The sequence below is a fragment of the Tamandua tetradactyla genome, chromosome 15, assembly GCF_023851605.1.
Source record: "Tamandua tetradactyla isolate mTamTet1 chromosome 15, mTamTet1.pri, whole genome shotgun sequence".
In the NCBI taxonomy this organism is placed as follows: domain Eukaryota; kingdom Metazoa; phylum Chordata; class Mammalia; order Pilosa; family Myrmecophagidae; genus Tamandua; species Tamandua tetradactyla.
Window position 1 is genome coordinate 57,037,598 of NC_135341.1, and position 14,074 is coordinate 57,051,671.

Consider the following 14,074-nt stretch of genomic DNA (forward strand, 5'->3'; position numbering starts at 1 on the left):
TATAGAAACAAATATATCAATACATAAAATATACAAAAGAACACTTATTGCAACATGGTTTGTAGGGGGAAAAAAGGAAATATGTTGATGTCCATCAATAGAGGGATGGCTGAATATATGGTATATAATTACATATAATTACATCACAAAATTTTATGCTGAAATTTAAAGACAAATTAGACTGATTCAAGATGACTTAGGAATTAGCGCAAGATAATACTAAGTGAGAAATGCTAGATGTAGAAAAGAATGTTTAATAAAATTGTATTTTCATAAAATAAATAATGACAAAACAATGGTGTTTGTGTGTGTGAGAAAAGAATTATGTGCATAAGGAGAAAAATATGAAAAATGTGAAAGAACTTGTCAGCATGGATCACCTGGTGGGAAAAGGCAAGGCCAGAGCAGAGTACCACTTTGGAAGGAGGAAAATCAAGCTATTGAGAAAAGGGGAAAAAAGGATACTGCGATATATATATAATATATATATTTGACACTGCCACAAAGATAATGCTCATACTTATGCACCTAGACCAAATTATGGATATGTTTATAAGTATAATAAATCTGAGGTAATAAAATAACAAAACTTCATTCCAACATATTCTTCAAACTCATTCTGACATTATACATAGAAAAAGAGAGATCAGATTCTACACTTAAGATTCGTGGTGGGAGGTGTTTTTTCCAGAGAAAAGTCCTGTTTTCCCCAGTCTTTTACAGTATCTGATCTTGCTCTGGTGATAACATCCATCTTCCTGTCTGTCTTTGCAAAACATGTACAGGCTTGGTAAGAGTAATTTGTTTTTCAGGAGGCCCGATGCTTTCTTTTATTTTGTTTTTCTCCTGTTACATTGTTACTCACCCTTTAGACAATCAGGTATTTACTAACCATTAACCTGAAGATGTGGTATTCTTTTCTGGTTCTCATGTCCTTGTACTGGTCACCCTAGGTCACTTTCAGCCACTTTATAATTTCACATATTTTACATTTCTGAGTAATCAGTGCCAAGGTTGAGATTTTTGCTTTGAGCATAGTAACGCCAACATTCCCACCTTTGCTTCCTAGAAACTCTCTAAAACCAAAAAGGAGAATGAAAAATGCAGGCACAAACTCTATTTTCAGTGAAAATAAAAGACAAAAAAATTCCAAACTGCAAATCTGGTAGAAGTGCTGCCCAAGGCTATGTAATCCTGGCAAAGGGGTACCCAAGAAACAGAGAGAAGTGTCACGGCTAAAGATCCAGGAAACAGCTGGAAACAAGCTACCATTAGAAGGTAAGAGCACAGCCTGAGGTGAAAAATATCTAAACCCCAGGATTTGTAGCAACTCCCCTGCTCCTGGATTCCTTTCAAGAAACAAAGGAGATATGGTCAAATAAAGAATCACACAGGTAAACCACATTTGCTAGAAGAAGTCTGTTTCTGGAGCAGTGAGGAGAGAAATGTTTTTGCATTGCAAAAAAATCCTATCTTCATTAGCTGAGGGAGATGAAAAGGCTAAACAAACTCATAAACAAAACCAAACAAATACATGTGGAACAGGAAATCTGCACGACATAAGCTTCTCACAAATCATTGTTACAGAAAACATTCATCTCCTGCAATGGTGAGTAATTAAATATATACACCACAGGATAAATATAAAGACTACATCAGAAGAAATTATTGAAAACTACAAAAAACTATGGCAGAAAGTCCCCCTGGGAGACTGGGGAGAAAGGTAGAAATATTAAACTTTGGGGAATTCCTGATATTCTTGCAAGCAGCGGGGACAAAATCAATAGGCTGAGCCCTTGATCTTGGGGTTCCCTCCTATGAAACCTATTCCTGTAAAGGGGAAGCTAAGCCTACTTATAATTATGCCTTAGAGTCACCCCAGAGAACCTCTTTTGTTACTAAGATGCGGCCTCTCTCTCTAAGCCAACTTGGCTGGTGATCTCACTGCTCTCCCCTCCCCCCGCCAATGTGGTACATGACACCCAGGGGTGTAAATCTCCCTGGCAACATGGGGCAGGATGCTCGGGATGAGCTGGGACCCAGCATCATGGGACTCAGAAAGTGTTCTTGACCAAAAGGGGAAAGAGAGAAAGGAGACTAAAATTTCAGTGACTGAGAGATTTCAGAGTCGAGAAGTTATCTTAGAGGTTATTCTTATGCATTAAATAGATATCCCCTTTGTAGTTTATGGTGTTTTGGAGTGGCTGGAGGGAAATATCCAAAACTGTTGAACTGTGTTCCAGTAGCCTTGATTCTTGAAGACCATTGTATAGCAATATAGCTTTTATAATGTGACCATGCGATTGTGAACACCTTGTGTCTGATGCTCCTTTTATCCAGGATATGGACACATGAGTAAAAAAAGGATAAAAATAAATAATGGGGGGCAAGGATAAAGGGAAATAATTGGGTAGATTGAAATACTGATAGTCAATGAGAGAGAGCAGTAACAGGTATGGGATATATGAGTTTTTTTTTTTCTTTTTTCTTTGTTTTTCTGGAATGATGCAGATGTTCTAAAAATGATCATGGTGATGAATACACAACTATGGAATAATATTGTGAGCCATTGACTGTACATGATTATGGGCTACATGTGTGTGAAGATTTCTCAGTAAAAATATTAAAAAAAAAAAGAAAGAGGAGAGCAGCCTCTGACATTCAGGAGCTGGCCTGGTTATATCAGCGAGGACTTGGTGTTGCTAAGACCAGCTTGGAGCTCACAGCTAGGCCTTGATGTTGTGTAAACAATCTCACAGAACACCCATACCTGACAAGGCTGTGACTGTAACAGGTCAAGACATATACAAGCCCACTGTGTAATCAACTGAACACACACAAACTTGAACAACAACAACAAAAAACTGGCAGGGAAAGACAACTCTTCAGAAAAAGTTGCAATCAAACAGATAAAAAACACCGTAGATTAAATAAACTGAATTACCCTATCACCTCAATGGCCAAGAATATAAAACAAAAATGCAGAAGCAAGGAAAAAGCTAGCAAGAAGATAAGAAGAGATCAAAACAACCTCAGCAAAAAACAAGAAAGAAAATACTAAACCACTACATAAATGAACATTACAAAGTTATTAATAAAATAAAATAAAACTGTTGACTAAAATTGGGTGGTGAAGATGGGAGAACAAAGGAGAAGAAACAGGAAATATTTTAAATTCATCATTACTTATAGTGAGGAATTAACAGATTCTGTATAAATTACAGTAACTACTAGAACAAAAGTATGTATGCTACCAAAGATTAGAAGTAATACAAAACATAAAAAGATGACATGGTGAAGAAGCTTTTAAAAGTAGAAAAAGAAAACATAATAAACTTGCCATTTCAGTAATTATAAATGAACTAAAATTTCCAATTGAAAGAAAAAGACTTTCGTATTGGGATCACTGAGACATATCTTAATAAAGTTTCTGAACTTGAAAGAAAAAGAATCTTCTGGGGAATCACCTTTAAGGGGAAACAAAAAATCAAATGGCAACAGACTTTTCCTCAGCTACTTCACTGCATTGCTAAAAGACACTGGCAATAGCTACAAAAGCCTCTAGGAACTCAGAGGCTACTCTGGAGGTTGCTCTTGTGCAAGCTTCAGTTAGACATTGCTACCTATCATAACCTGCCAACCCCCAATCAAGACCATTCCAGCCAATCCTAAAGAACACCTAGGGCAATATATAAGATTCCACAAAGGTTCCTTGCACTAGAGTAACTTTCCAGAAATCTACAACCTCTAGATGGGTCCCTGGTCCAGCTAAGTCCTGAAACCCAGAGGGCCCAGCCTCTCCAGAACATCAGATAGTCCATCTCCCTACCCCATATTAGTAACAGGCCCTTCCAACGTGAAAAAGTTAGAATAGCCATAGCCCAAACACCCCTAAAGAGAGAGATGGGAAGATCAAAGATGATGGTGAAGTTATACAGTGAATATAGGATTTAACAAATGAATATGAATGCTGCATCATTAAATTGGTATCTCTTTTAGTCTCCAGTATCTTAGAGCAGCTAGAAGTAAAAACCTAAAATTGTGAAATTGTAACTGTGTCAAACTCTGAAATATGTTCTACAACCAAATGTGGGGTTGCGCTTTGAAATTTATTGCTTTTTGTATATATGTTATTTTTCACAAAAAGAGAAGGAAAAAATGCCGATTGTGATGATAAAAAATATTTAAGCCTTTTAGCCTCCTATATTCTGGAGAAGCTGGAAGGAGAAACCTGAGAGGATCTTATGTAGCCTATGACAAACTTTGGTTCTGTCCTGTAACTACTTGTTGAAGAGTACTTTGAAAACTATTGGTTTTATTTCTTTGCTTTGTATATATGTTACACTATACAATAAAAAAGTTTTTTTAAAAAAATAGTTGAGTAGTTGCAACATCTAGAAAGCAAAAACATTTATAATCTAGCTCTTCACTGAAGAAGTTTGTGGACTCCTGCACTAGCCTTGAAACTCCTACAGAGAATGGTAGCCCATCTGAGTCTTCCTTGTATCCTCAGCACTTGTTCCCGGCACTAGGAAATGCTCCATAAAAATTTGCTGAATGAATAAGTACTTAAGTTCTCATTCTTTCACTTTGAGTGCTCTCACCCCATCTGCCTCACACTTCCCCTCAGTGCCCAAATATTATCCCTTGATAATAGGGGCACATGAAGATTAAATAACTGTTACTGTGATAAAAGACTGCAAGCAGCTGCAAAGAGTTAACACATTGGCTAAGCACTCTGCAGACTCACAGTGAATTAGTCTTTGGGCAGAATTGTATTTATTGAATTTCTTATAGGTTTCAAAAACTGCTAAGAATACCTTACATTTGTACAATGATCTACAGATAACAATTTACTTGGTCTCGGGTCCTTTCTCTGCCCCGCTATGCTTGCATTAATATTTTTCCTGTTTTCTTAAAAAATAGTTTTAAAAGAAGAAGCTCTATATTTAGCAAGTATAGAAATTAAATTATGGGATTGCTTGTTAAATTGATTCTATTTCTCTCTCCTGAGAGCGTTTTGTCCCTTTTCCTACACTTTCCTCCCCTCTTTTTAATGTTGGTCTAGCTTAGAACCTGGAGGAAGCTCTGAACCCTGAGAAAAATGGACAGCCATCAGGTTAGCTCACTTTTCCAAGAGGCAGTAGAAAATGATGGTTGAGAATATGAACTCTAGAATTAACAGCTCAATTTTAAATCCTTGGTTTGTTACTAGCTGTGTGGCCTTGAATGTGTCATTTAGCTCTTCTATGCTTCAGCTTCCACATCTGCAAAACACGTATTATAATAATAATATTTATTTCATGGAGTGATGGGAAAATCAAATATTTGGGTGTGGAACAAAGCACTTATAATAGTGTTTGGTACATAATAAGCATTCATAAGTGTCAGCTAATATTGTCATCGTTGCCATCATTCACTCTTTGCTGTTAAGGGACCAATTAGTGAGGGATTGGTTTAAAAGTGGCACCTGCAGCAGAGTTATAAGAGGAGTGTGGATAGAGGGGCTTGGGATGTGCCTGGCTTTAGGGCACCTAGAACAAAGTGCTTTCTTTCCCTTAATCTCTGCAGGGTAGAGACTGCCTGCTCCATGGACCACAGTAGCATCTTGTGATGTTGATTTCTTCAAGCTGTTGTTAAGGGCCATTGTTTCTTCAGAAATTCCACTTTCAGTTGATTATTCGGTGAAGATGGCAAAGATGATTCCCTGCAGCTCCAGGAAAAAGTCATTTTTTGTTGTTATTTTGGAAAACTTGGTATGCCTCGTTGCTGGTTAAATAGATAAGACTTCTGCTTGCAAGATTTCCATCTATTTGAGGACTTCCGGGAAGTGATGCATAAGGGTGTTTTAAATAATATATGTCTTCAGGAATCACTTTAATCTGATTGTTCCAAATGGGAATCAGTTTATTTCAGAACTGGATAAAACAGGTCGTGTTCCATTGTATTGTCTGAAGGCATGAACATGGTATTTTACCAGGCTTTCCGATTCTGGAACTACAAAAGGCCTTCAGTTCCTCAGGTCTGGATTTTCTATCTATAAAAATACTCAGAGAAAAAAAATGCAGAGAGATTCTTTATCTTGGGATATTCTTATAACAATAAAAAGATTAGTTAAGAATGACCTAATCCACATCTACAATTAGAACTATAGTACACAGACTATATTTAAGCTTTAAAATGCTATAACAGTACACTACAAAAGATATGTAGTAAGTTCTGGTATAAACTTGAAGTCTTTCCTCTCTAAGGAGGGGAAGGTGACTTTTAGACTCTGAGTCTAAGCAAGTAGTTTTTATTCTGTTTTGGTCTGGAATCCTCTTGTTGTGTTGTCCAGGCTCTGCTGACTTTCTCAGAAAATCCTGAGCCCACTCTGCTGGCATGCTACTTCTTTTTGTCTGAGCCTCTTATTATTTACTGGAAATTCCAAGACTTTGATGATGCACTTGCTTTATGTTCCCTTTTAGCATAGTTCCCTCCTTGACGTTTCTTTGGAGGTTTGAGTCCTCCTATATCTCAGCAAAACATTGGCCATTACTACTTCACTAAACTTATGTACACATGGCCCTAGTTTGTTTCTTTGGGGGTGAAATATTTTGCTTTTTTATAAAAATAAAAATTTTTTCCTCATATGTTTTCCCAGTCGTTCCTAAGTAATGGTAGTAGTGAATAGGATAACGAAGCAATGATGTTGATGTTAACATGACTGCGGTTTCTATCTTCACAGCAACACTATCAGGAGGATATATTATTGTATTCCTTTTATAGGCAAGGAAATTGAGACCAAGATAGTTGAAGTAACTTCTCCAAGATTATATCACTAACATATTTTGGAACTGTGGTGGAAGCACATCAACTGTCCACAGAACCCTAAGTTTTATCCACCAAGATAATCGAAAATAAACTTTTTCCAAGCATACTTTTAAATTAAGAAATCAGATATGCAGAAGTGGGAAGGGTGGATCATGGCCTCATAACCAGAGAGTAATTGCTTGGAAGTGGTTCCAGGTTGGGAAGAACTCTAAGGATTCATCTAGTCCACACCCCTGCCTCGTCTCTCCCCAACCAGACCACAAATTCTTTAATGACTACTTAGGGTTCTTGAATACCTGCAAGATTGAAGGATTTAATAATCTTCACATCATGTTCTCCTCTAGTTGTTATATAGAAAAACAAAATGCAAATCTTAATTTTCACTAAATTAAATTATAGTGTCCTATTTGAGGTTGCTCAGACAACAGAAATTATAGAAGACAATTAATGACCCCACTATAATTTCCACTACTCTAATTCTTGCATGAGAAGTAACAATTCCTTGGTTGGTTCTAGGATCTTAGTGATAAATGTGGGACTTAGATGAATGAGCAATAAAACTAGGATACTTAAAATGTGTATTTCCTGGCTTCTGCATGGTCAACATTTGGAGTAGTGAGTATATGCCATCACCGATTTTAATATATTTTGTATTCTGTGCATCAGTTCATAAACACAGAAGAGGCCGACTGTATACCAACAAGAGTAACATGGCAAGATCTACGGCTGTGCCATGAGGCCTCTGAGTTGGAATTGAGGTGGGAGTTTTTAAGCCTGACTTGATCATGTTCTCTCTCTAACTTGTCTATAGCTCAACTGTACCCTGGAAACAATTATATTGTTTAGATTTCAAGCATCATTTCATATGTCTTATGTTTATATGTCGGACCAACTGATGCAGATATAAGAAGGTCCCTTTATCCTTTAATTTGCTGTAAATTAAACAGATTCTTGGATATATTTCTTCCTTTTCAGGATCCCTCTTCAATGTGAAAGCCACTGGGGAGGAGTTATGGTAGGAGTTCCTGACCTAGATATTACAGTTTTAGAAACAGCAACGAAAACATCTCCCCACTGTAAGTTACTGACCTCTTCTCTAGTATCTTATTCCTCCAATTCTGACTTTGTCACACCAACTTCTTTCATATTTGTTTATCATCTTGTTTATATGCATTTTTGTAAACAGACAAATTCTTTTTGGAAATGAGGCATGATGTAAATAATTATACAAGTATATGAATTTTTTTTTTTAAGGAAACATGCTCATTACTTACCTACTTTTTGGCTTCTTTCATTTGGGATCACTCTGGGATCCACTGTGTTAAAGAGCTGTGTTTGGCTGGGATGGGTAATGGAGGAGAGAATAGAAAGAATACCAGAGAAGGTGAGGGATAATTAGCTTGTCAGGAAATGGGAAAGGAAGGAAATGGGAAAGGGACAATGAGGTGGATGGTGAAGGGGAAAAAACCTCTTTTGTTCTTTCAGGTTCCACTGCCATCTCTCCATTCCTCATCTACTTCCACTATTTAGTTTGCTTGCATAGACTGAGAATAGTGAGATAATGAAAACACATTGACTTAGCTTTGTGACTATCTACTAAGCACTGTTAAGTAAGCCAATTTCTTCTGGCTCTGTAGTACTCATCGGTAAAATGAGAGCTTTGTTTCTCCCATCTCTGACTCTTTCTGATATAATTTCTCACTGTGTTTTTGTATGGTCAATCAAACATAAAATGAATCAAAAATTTCTTTCACTCATTTAAAAATGTTTTTATAGAAATGTAACATATGTACAAGATGCAAATCTTTAAACATACAATTTCATGAATTTTAATTTTAACATAAATACATATGCAAGTATAGGTGTATATATATGTATGTGTGTTTATACATGTACATATAACACAACTACACACACATCTATGTGCCTGCACTTAGGTCAAGAGTAGAGCATTCTCAGCGTCCCAGCCCTGCTTCCTCCACGTCAGTCCCACCCACCCCTTTGTAGGAAACTATGATTCTAATTTTTATACCCCTGGATAGTTTTTCTGTTTTTCTACATAATATAAAAGGAATTAAACAGTAAGTACTCTTTTTGTGTCTGGCTTGTTTTGCTCCTTACTTTATCTTCAAGATGAATCTTGGAGATTTTATTGCTGAGCAATATTCTGCTACTCATAATATACCATCATTTATTTACTCTGTTGATAGACAATTGGGTTATTTCCAAATGTTGTTTGTTTTGAATAAAATTGATAGGCGCATTCTTGTATAAGTCTTTTGGTAGACATATGTACTTATTTCTCTTATGTACTCAGGAATGGAATTACTGGATACTAGTTGTATGTTTAGTTGCAGGAGATACTGCCAAATATTTTCCAAAATGACTGTGCAAGTTAACTCTTCCACAGACAGAAAAGTGCTGTTGGAAAATGTTCATTACTGAGTTCTCTAATCTCTAGGATCATTCTCAGTAGTGAGCCTGTAAATACTGCAAGTGCAAGGTCTATGTTTTCTAGCCTCTTAAATCTTTTAACTGGAAGAGACCTCAGAGTAAGCTGCAACACAATGATTTCATTTTGCTGATAAAGAGAGATGGATGTTTGTCATTTATTGTACACCCCAGCATCTCCAGATCAGAGCAGTCCATCTTCCTACCAGACCAGAGGATGCATAGCCTAGCATTCTAGAGGATGGGATTAGCTCTTGGCAGATGAACCAGAAAACTAAGCATATTTGAAAGCAAACATCTGAGGTGGAAGTGAACTGAAAAATTACGTAGACTGTCTCAATGAAGGGTCAATCCAAAATGGTTGGGCAGGGAGGTAGAGTCCAGGTCAGAGGCAACAGAACAGAACTAGTGACCACAGGCTGAACGAGGAGATCTGAGAGAAGAGCTGAGGTAGAACCTGGAGACAGCTCTAGAGGTTCAGGACACTGAAGTCAGGTCTCATGCTTAGGATGGAGGGCCTATGGCGATAATCCTCAATAGAAAGAAAGTCATTAAGTTACTGCACTGGGTTCTATTTTCTTTTTTCCAGTAAATGTTATTTGACTGCCATGAGGGTAATTAGACCTTGATCCTGGTTGTTCCAAACAAATGCTGGGCTAAATTAAAGCAGTTGATATACAGTTTTGTAGCTAGAACCAAGGACTATAAGAAGTTGTGCATCAATTAGAACTGTATATTGCAAGGAACGGAAAAGATCTCATTTCAATTGACCTTTTCAATGACAGGGATTTATTGTTTTGTGTACTAAACTTCCATAGACAATAAAGACTCCTTGGTTGGTTGATTTTGCAGCTTGATGGTAGCACCAAAGATTCGGGTTTTTCCGTCTCCCTGCTCTGACTTCCACCGTGTCAATTTTCTCTGAAGAATGGTTCCTCTCCTAGGTTTTAAGATGGTGCCATAGTCACCAGAATGATGGGCTTCCTTTTTCAATTTTGGTGAAATCCTGAGGGCTTCTGTTTCACTGTTCACAAGAGTCCTGAGGCCAAACCTGTTTGTACTACATAGGTCACATGCCCACAATGGAACCCGTGCTTGCCTTCAATCATCAGGAGCCACTATTTCAACAAGTGGAAGTTTGAGCTTCTGAAAAAAATATAGGCTGCATAGGGAAGTGTGACTATCCAAATAAAACCTGGGTATTAGTAAGAAGGGAAAAATAGGAAATGTATTGGGCAGGCAATCGACAGTGTCCATTACAAGTAACAGGCCTTGACATAAACTTCTCAACTTTTAGGCATTACTCACCCAGATTCTGATTACAGTACAAGGATTCTGATTCAGTAGATTTATATTTTAACAAATCTTTCCTGTTGATTCTGATAACAAACCACCTTTGGAAACCATAAGAATATATACCTTTAGAAAAAATAATAATTTTAAAAAAGAAAATCTATGGATTCTTTTTTCTTGATAACAATAACACGTTCCTAAATTAAAATTTAGAAAATACAGACAGATGAAGAAGACAATCCAAAAACCTTTTTTTCCCTTGCATGGAAAATGCTGTTTCCTAACAAGGGATAGTGTTTGATAAGTGAGCATGAGCTTTGAAAAATCTATTGTGTTCATTTTGATGAATGGTTTACATTTCATTAGAATTCTTCTACATCTTCAGAGCAATTTTGGGAGACCTGCCAACAGCTAATGGTCCCGCTGTACTGTTAACACACAGGGACAGAAGAGCTTTGTCATGTCATCACCAAGACTGCTTTTGCAGAAAGGATCATTAATCAAGGCAAGCAGGGCACTTTGCAAATAGTCAGACCTGAGAAGACTACCTCAACAAAGGAAACTTGCACCTGGGAGAATCTGAATGGACTCAGCCTTCCACACAAATCACTGGGCTTCAGCAACAGCATTATCTGAGAGACTCCCTTAAGATTCAGGCTTGAATTCTTTTTATTTTGGAGCTGTGTGGAAGTTGAACTTGTTGCTTCATACTTGTATGTCCAACCACATATCTGACCTTGTACCGGAGGGACTCTTGACAATATCCAGCTCTCCAGACAGATCATCCCTCTTGTTTCGCAAGTATCACATCTGCACCCTGTTGGAAGCAACTTTTAATAAAGGGAAAAATCTGTAGCTGTGATATAGTTTTAAATGAGTGGATTTTGGTAATATAAAATGTTCCAAAGACCTTCAAAGTCTCCCAAGAAAATTTTTTTAGAAGTTCCTATAAACTACAGCAGGCTCTTTTTCTCCTTCTTTCTCTTCTTTTTATCCATCTTGTTTGTGTCACAGATTCCTTTGAGAATATCATGAGGCCTATGGATCCTCCCATCTAGAAAAATTCATATACATACAATGGTTTCAAGGCAAATGTTTCATCTATCTCTGGACAGTTTAGTGGAACCCAGATTGAGAAACATAGACCCTTGAGTGGATGGTTAAAAAAATGGACTCCTCAATTAGGTTGCCATAGTTAATCTGTTTGCCTGCTCTACTTGTGTGATCTTCAGCAAGCTACTTAACCTCATTAACCCTCAGTTTCATTATCTACAAAATGAGCTAATATGAGAACTTATTTCCTAACGTGGTTATTAGTAATAAATGATATAATGAATATAACAAGACAATGCCTGCTATAGAGGTGTAATGCCAGAGGTAGATACATGGTTTAAAGAGGAACTGAGTCTTGATCAAACCCTCTATAACACTTTATCACACTAACTGATTTAAATGAAATTGTCTAGAATGCTATCCATTATATCACAAAGCATCCCCTTTAGGCAGAGAAGTTTATAATTTATCAGATATGCAATGGGAAACAAGGGAAGGTTTGCAAGTAGGGGAGTTATATGATCATATTTTCATGTCCTCTGCATCAGCTGTGTAGATGATGCACAAAATGAAAGAAGAGAGGCCACGTGGAGTGATTGTGCCATAGACTACATGGATATAATTACGGCATTCACTGGGTGACACAACAGGGAACATGCATAAGAATGTTAAAGAAAGATCTAGGTCCCTAACTGATGTGGAGATGAAGGAGAGGAAGAAGCTGAGGATAATTCTGAGGTTTCTGTATTAGGTAGCTATTTGTTTAGTGGTACCATTTACCCAAATAGCAGCAGGTTTTTGTGTTTTTATTCAGAGGTGGATATAATAATAATGAAAGAACTTTGTTTTGAATGTTTGAGTTTGAGGGATCTATAGTCATTGACTTAGAGATGCCTTATAGGAAGTTAGATATATGGGGGAGTTTTCAGCAACAGCATTATCTGAGGGACTCCCTTAAGATTCAGGCTTGTGTTCTCTTTATTTGGGTGCTTTGTGGAAGTTGAACTTGCTGCTTCAGACTTGTATGTCCAACCACACATCTGACCTTGTACTGGATATATAATGAATGGGAGTCATCAGCACTGAGATGGTACTTAAGGCCCAGGAGTGGTTAGAGGTTGGAATAATAAGAGATTAGGAGCATGAAGAGAAGCCAGAAACACACCAGCATTTATAGATCAAATCAGAGAAATCAGTAAAGGAGACTCAAGTGAGCCAGAGGGAAGGAGAAAAATTATGATTTGGTCAAAGACTAAAAGAGAGAGAAAGGATGGAGCCTTCAGTAAAGTCACATGACTCTCAATGGCCATGTGGGATTAAGACTGAGAAAAGTAAGTGATATTTGCCAGAAATGTTTCACTGAAATATCAGATGGAAGCCTCACTAGTTAAGCATTTAAGGAAACTGGGCTTAGGAAATAGGAACCATGAATATAGGTAACTTTCTGGGTCCAAAAAACAAGTTGGGAAGGTGTCAAGAGGAGAAATTTAGAGATGGAGGGTTCAGGGATGAGGAAAATTATTAACAGGTGAAGTGTAGGGTTTTTCGTGCAGATTTGGCCTGCAATTAAGGAGACTGGCTGAGCAAGTCACAGTTCAAAGGACTTCCAGGAGTCCAGAGACTCAAGGTTGTCCACTTGTGCTGATTGGCATTCCACCATCCATTTCTTGGAGCATCCATTTCTTGGAGATATGTGAATACTGCCATCTACAGTTATTCAAGGCAACCACTCTGGCCATTCTGATTAGTTTAAACCAATCCTTATATCTCCATTTTACTGGCCACAGTGATGAGTTAGCAGATGGGCACGTGTCCCAAATCAGGCTAATCAAGGCCAAAGAAACTCAATTTTAGGGATTTTCTTTGAACTCCTAGGGTTGCATACCTAATTCTTCAGATTTGTACCGGGAATCTCATAATCTCAGATGCTCTTGGCAGCCATTTTTCAAACCTAATGGTCGAGACCATGTTGAGAGAGGAGCTGGATCTGAAACACAGAGGGAGGGGAAATGAGTCCAGCTTACATGGTTTGAATCCCTGCATCCAGGCTTCCTCTAGACTTGTCAGACATTGAGCTAAATGAATTCCTTTTATGGCTTAGGCCAATTTGAATTGAATTGCTTCTTATATATAATATAATCAAAAACTTTTTAGCTAATACGGTTTTCCATTTCTCTGGACACAATTTCAGAAATAAAAACTAAAATGTCCATTTATTTTTCAGTGCAGTTTACATCCATTATCTCATTTAATCCTGTCAAATAGTGTGCCATTTTACAGACGAAGGTCATTAGTGGACAATTTGGAACCGGAATTCACATATTTGGCTCTTATCCATTATATCAACAAATAAATCCCTTTTAAGCCTACTCAGCTGAATATTGAATTCGTAGTTTCCACGTTCCCCTGCTACTTCTGTCTCCCATGTTATGTTTATATCTTTGTATCTAAATGACAGATGCCT

At 37.4% G+C, this 14,074-nt stretch overlaps 1 long non-coding RNA gene across 1 annotated transcript; it reads left to right on the forward strand.

Annotated features, from left to right (window-relative positions):
* Nucleotides 1-7,382: 7,382 nt before the first annotated feature.
* On the forward strand, nt 7,383-11,409 carry LOC143657995 (uncharacterized). Its single transcript, XR_013163051.1, has 3 exons — nt 7,383-7,571; nt 7,789-7,889; nt 10,924-11,409. It is a non-coding gene; the product is annotated as an uncharacterized LOC143657995 (long non-coding RNA).
* Nucleotides 11,410-14,074: the final 2,665 nt, after the last annotated feature.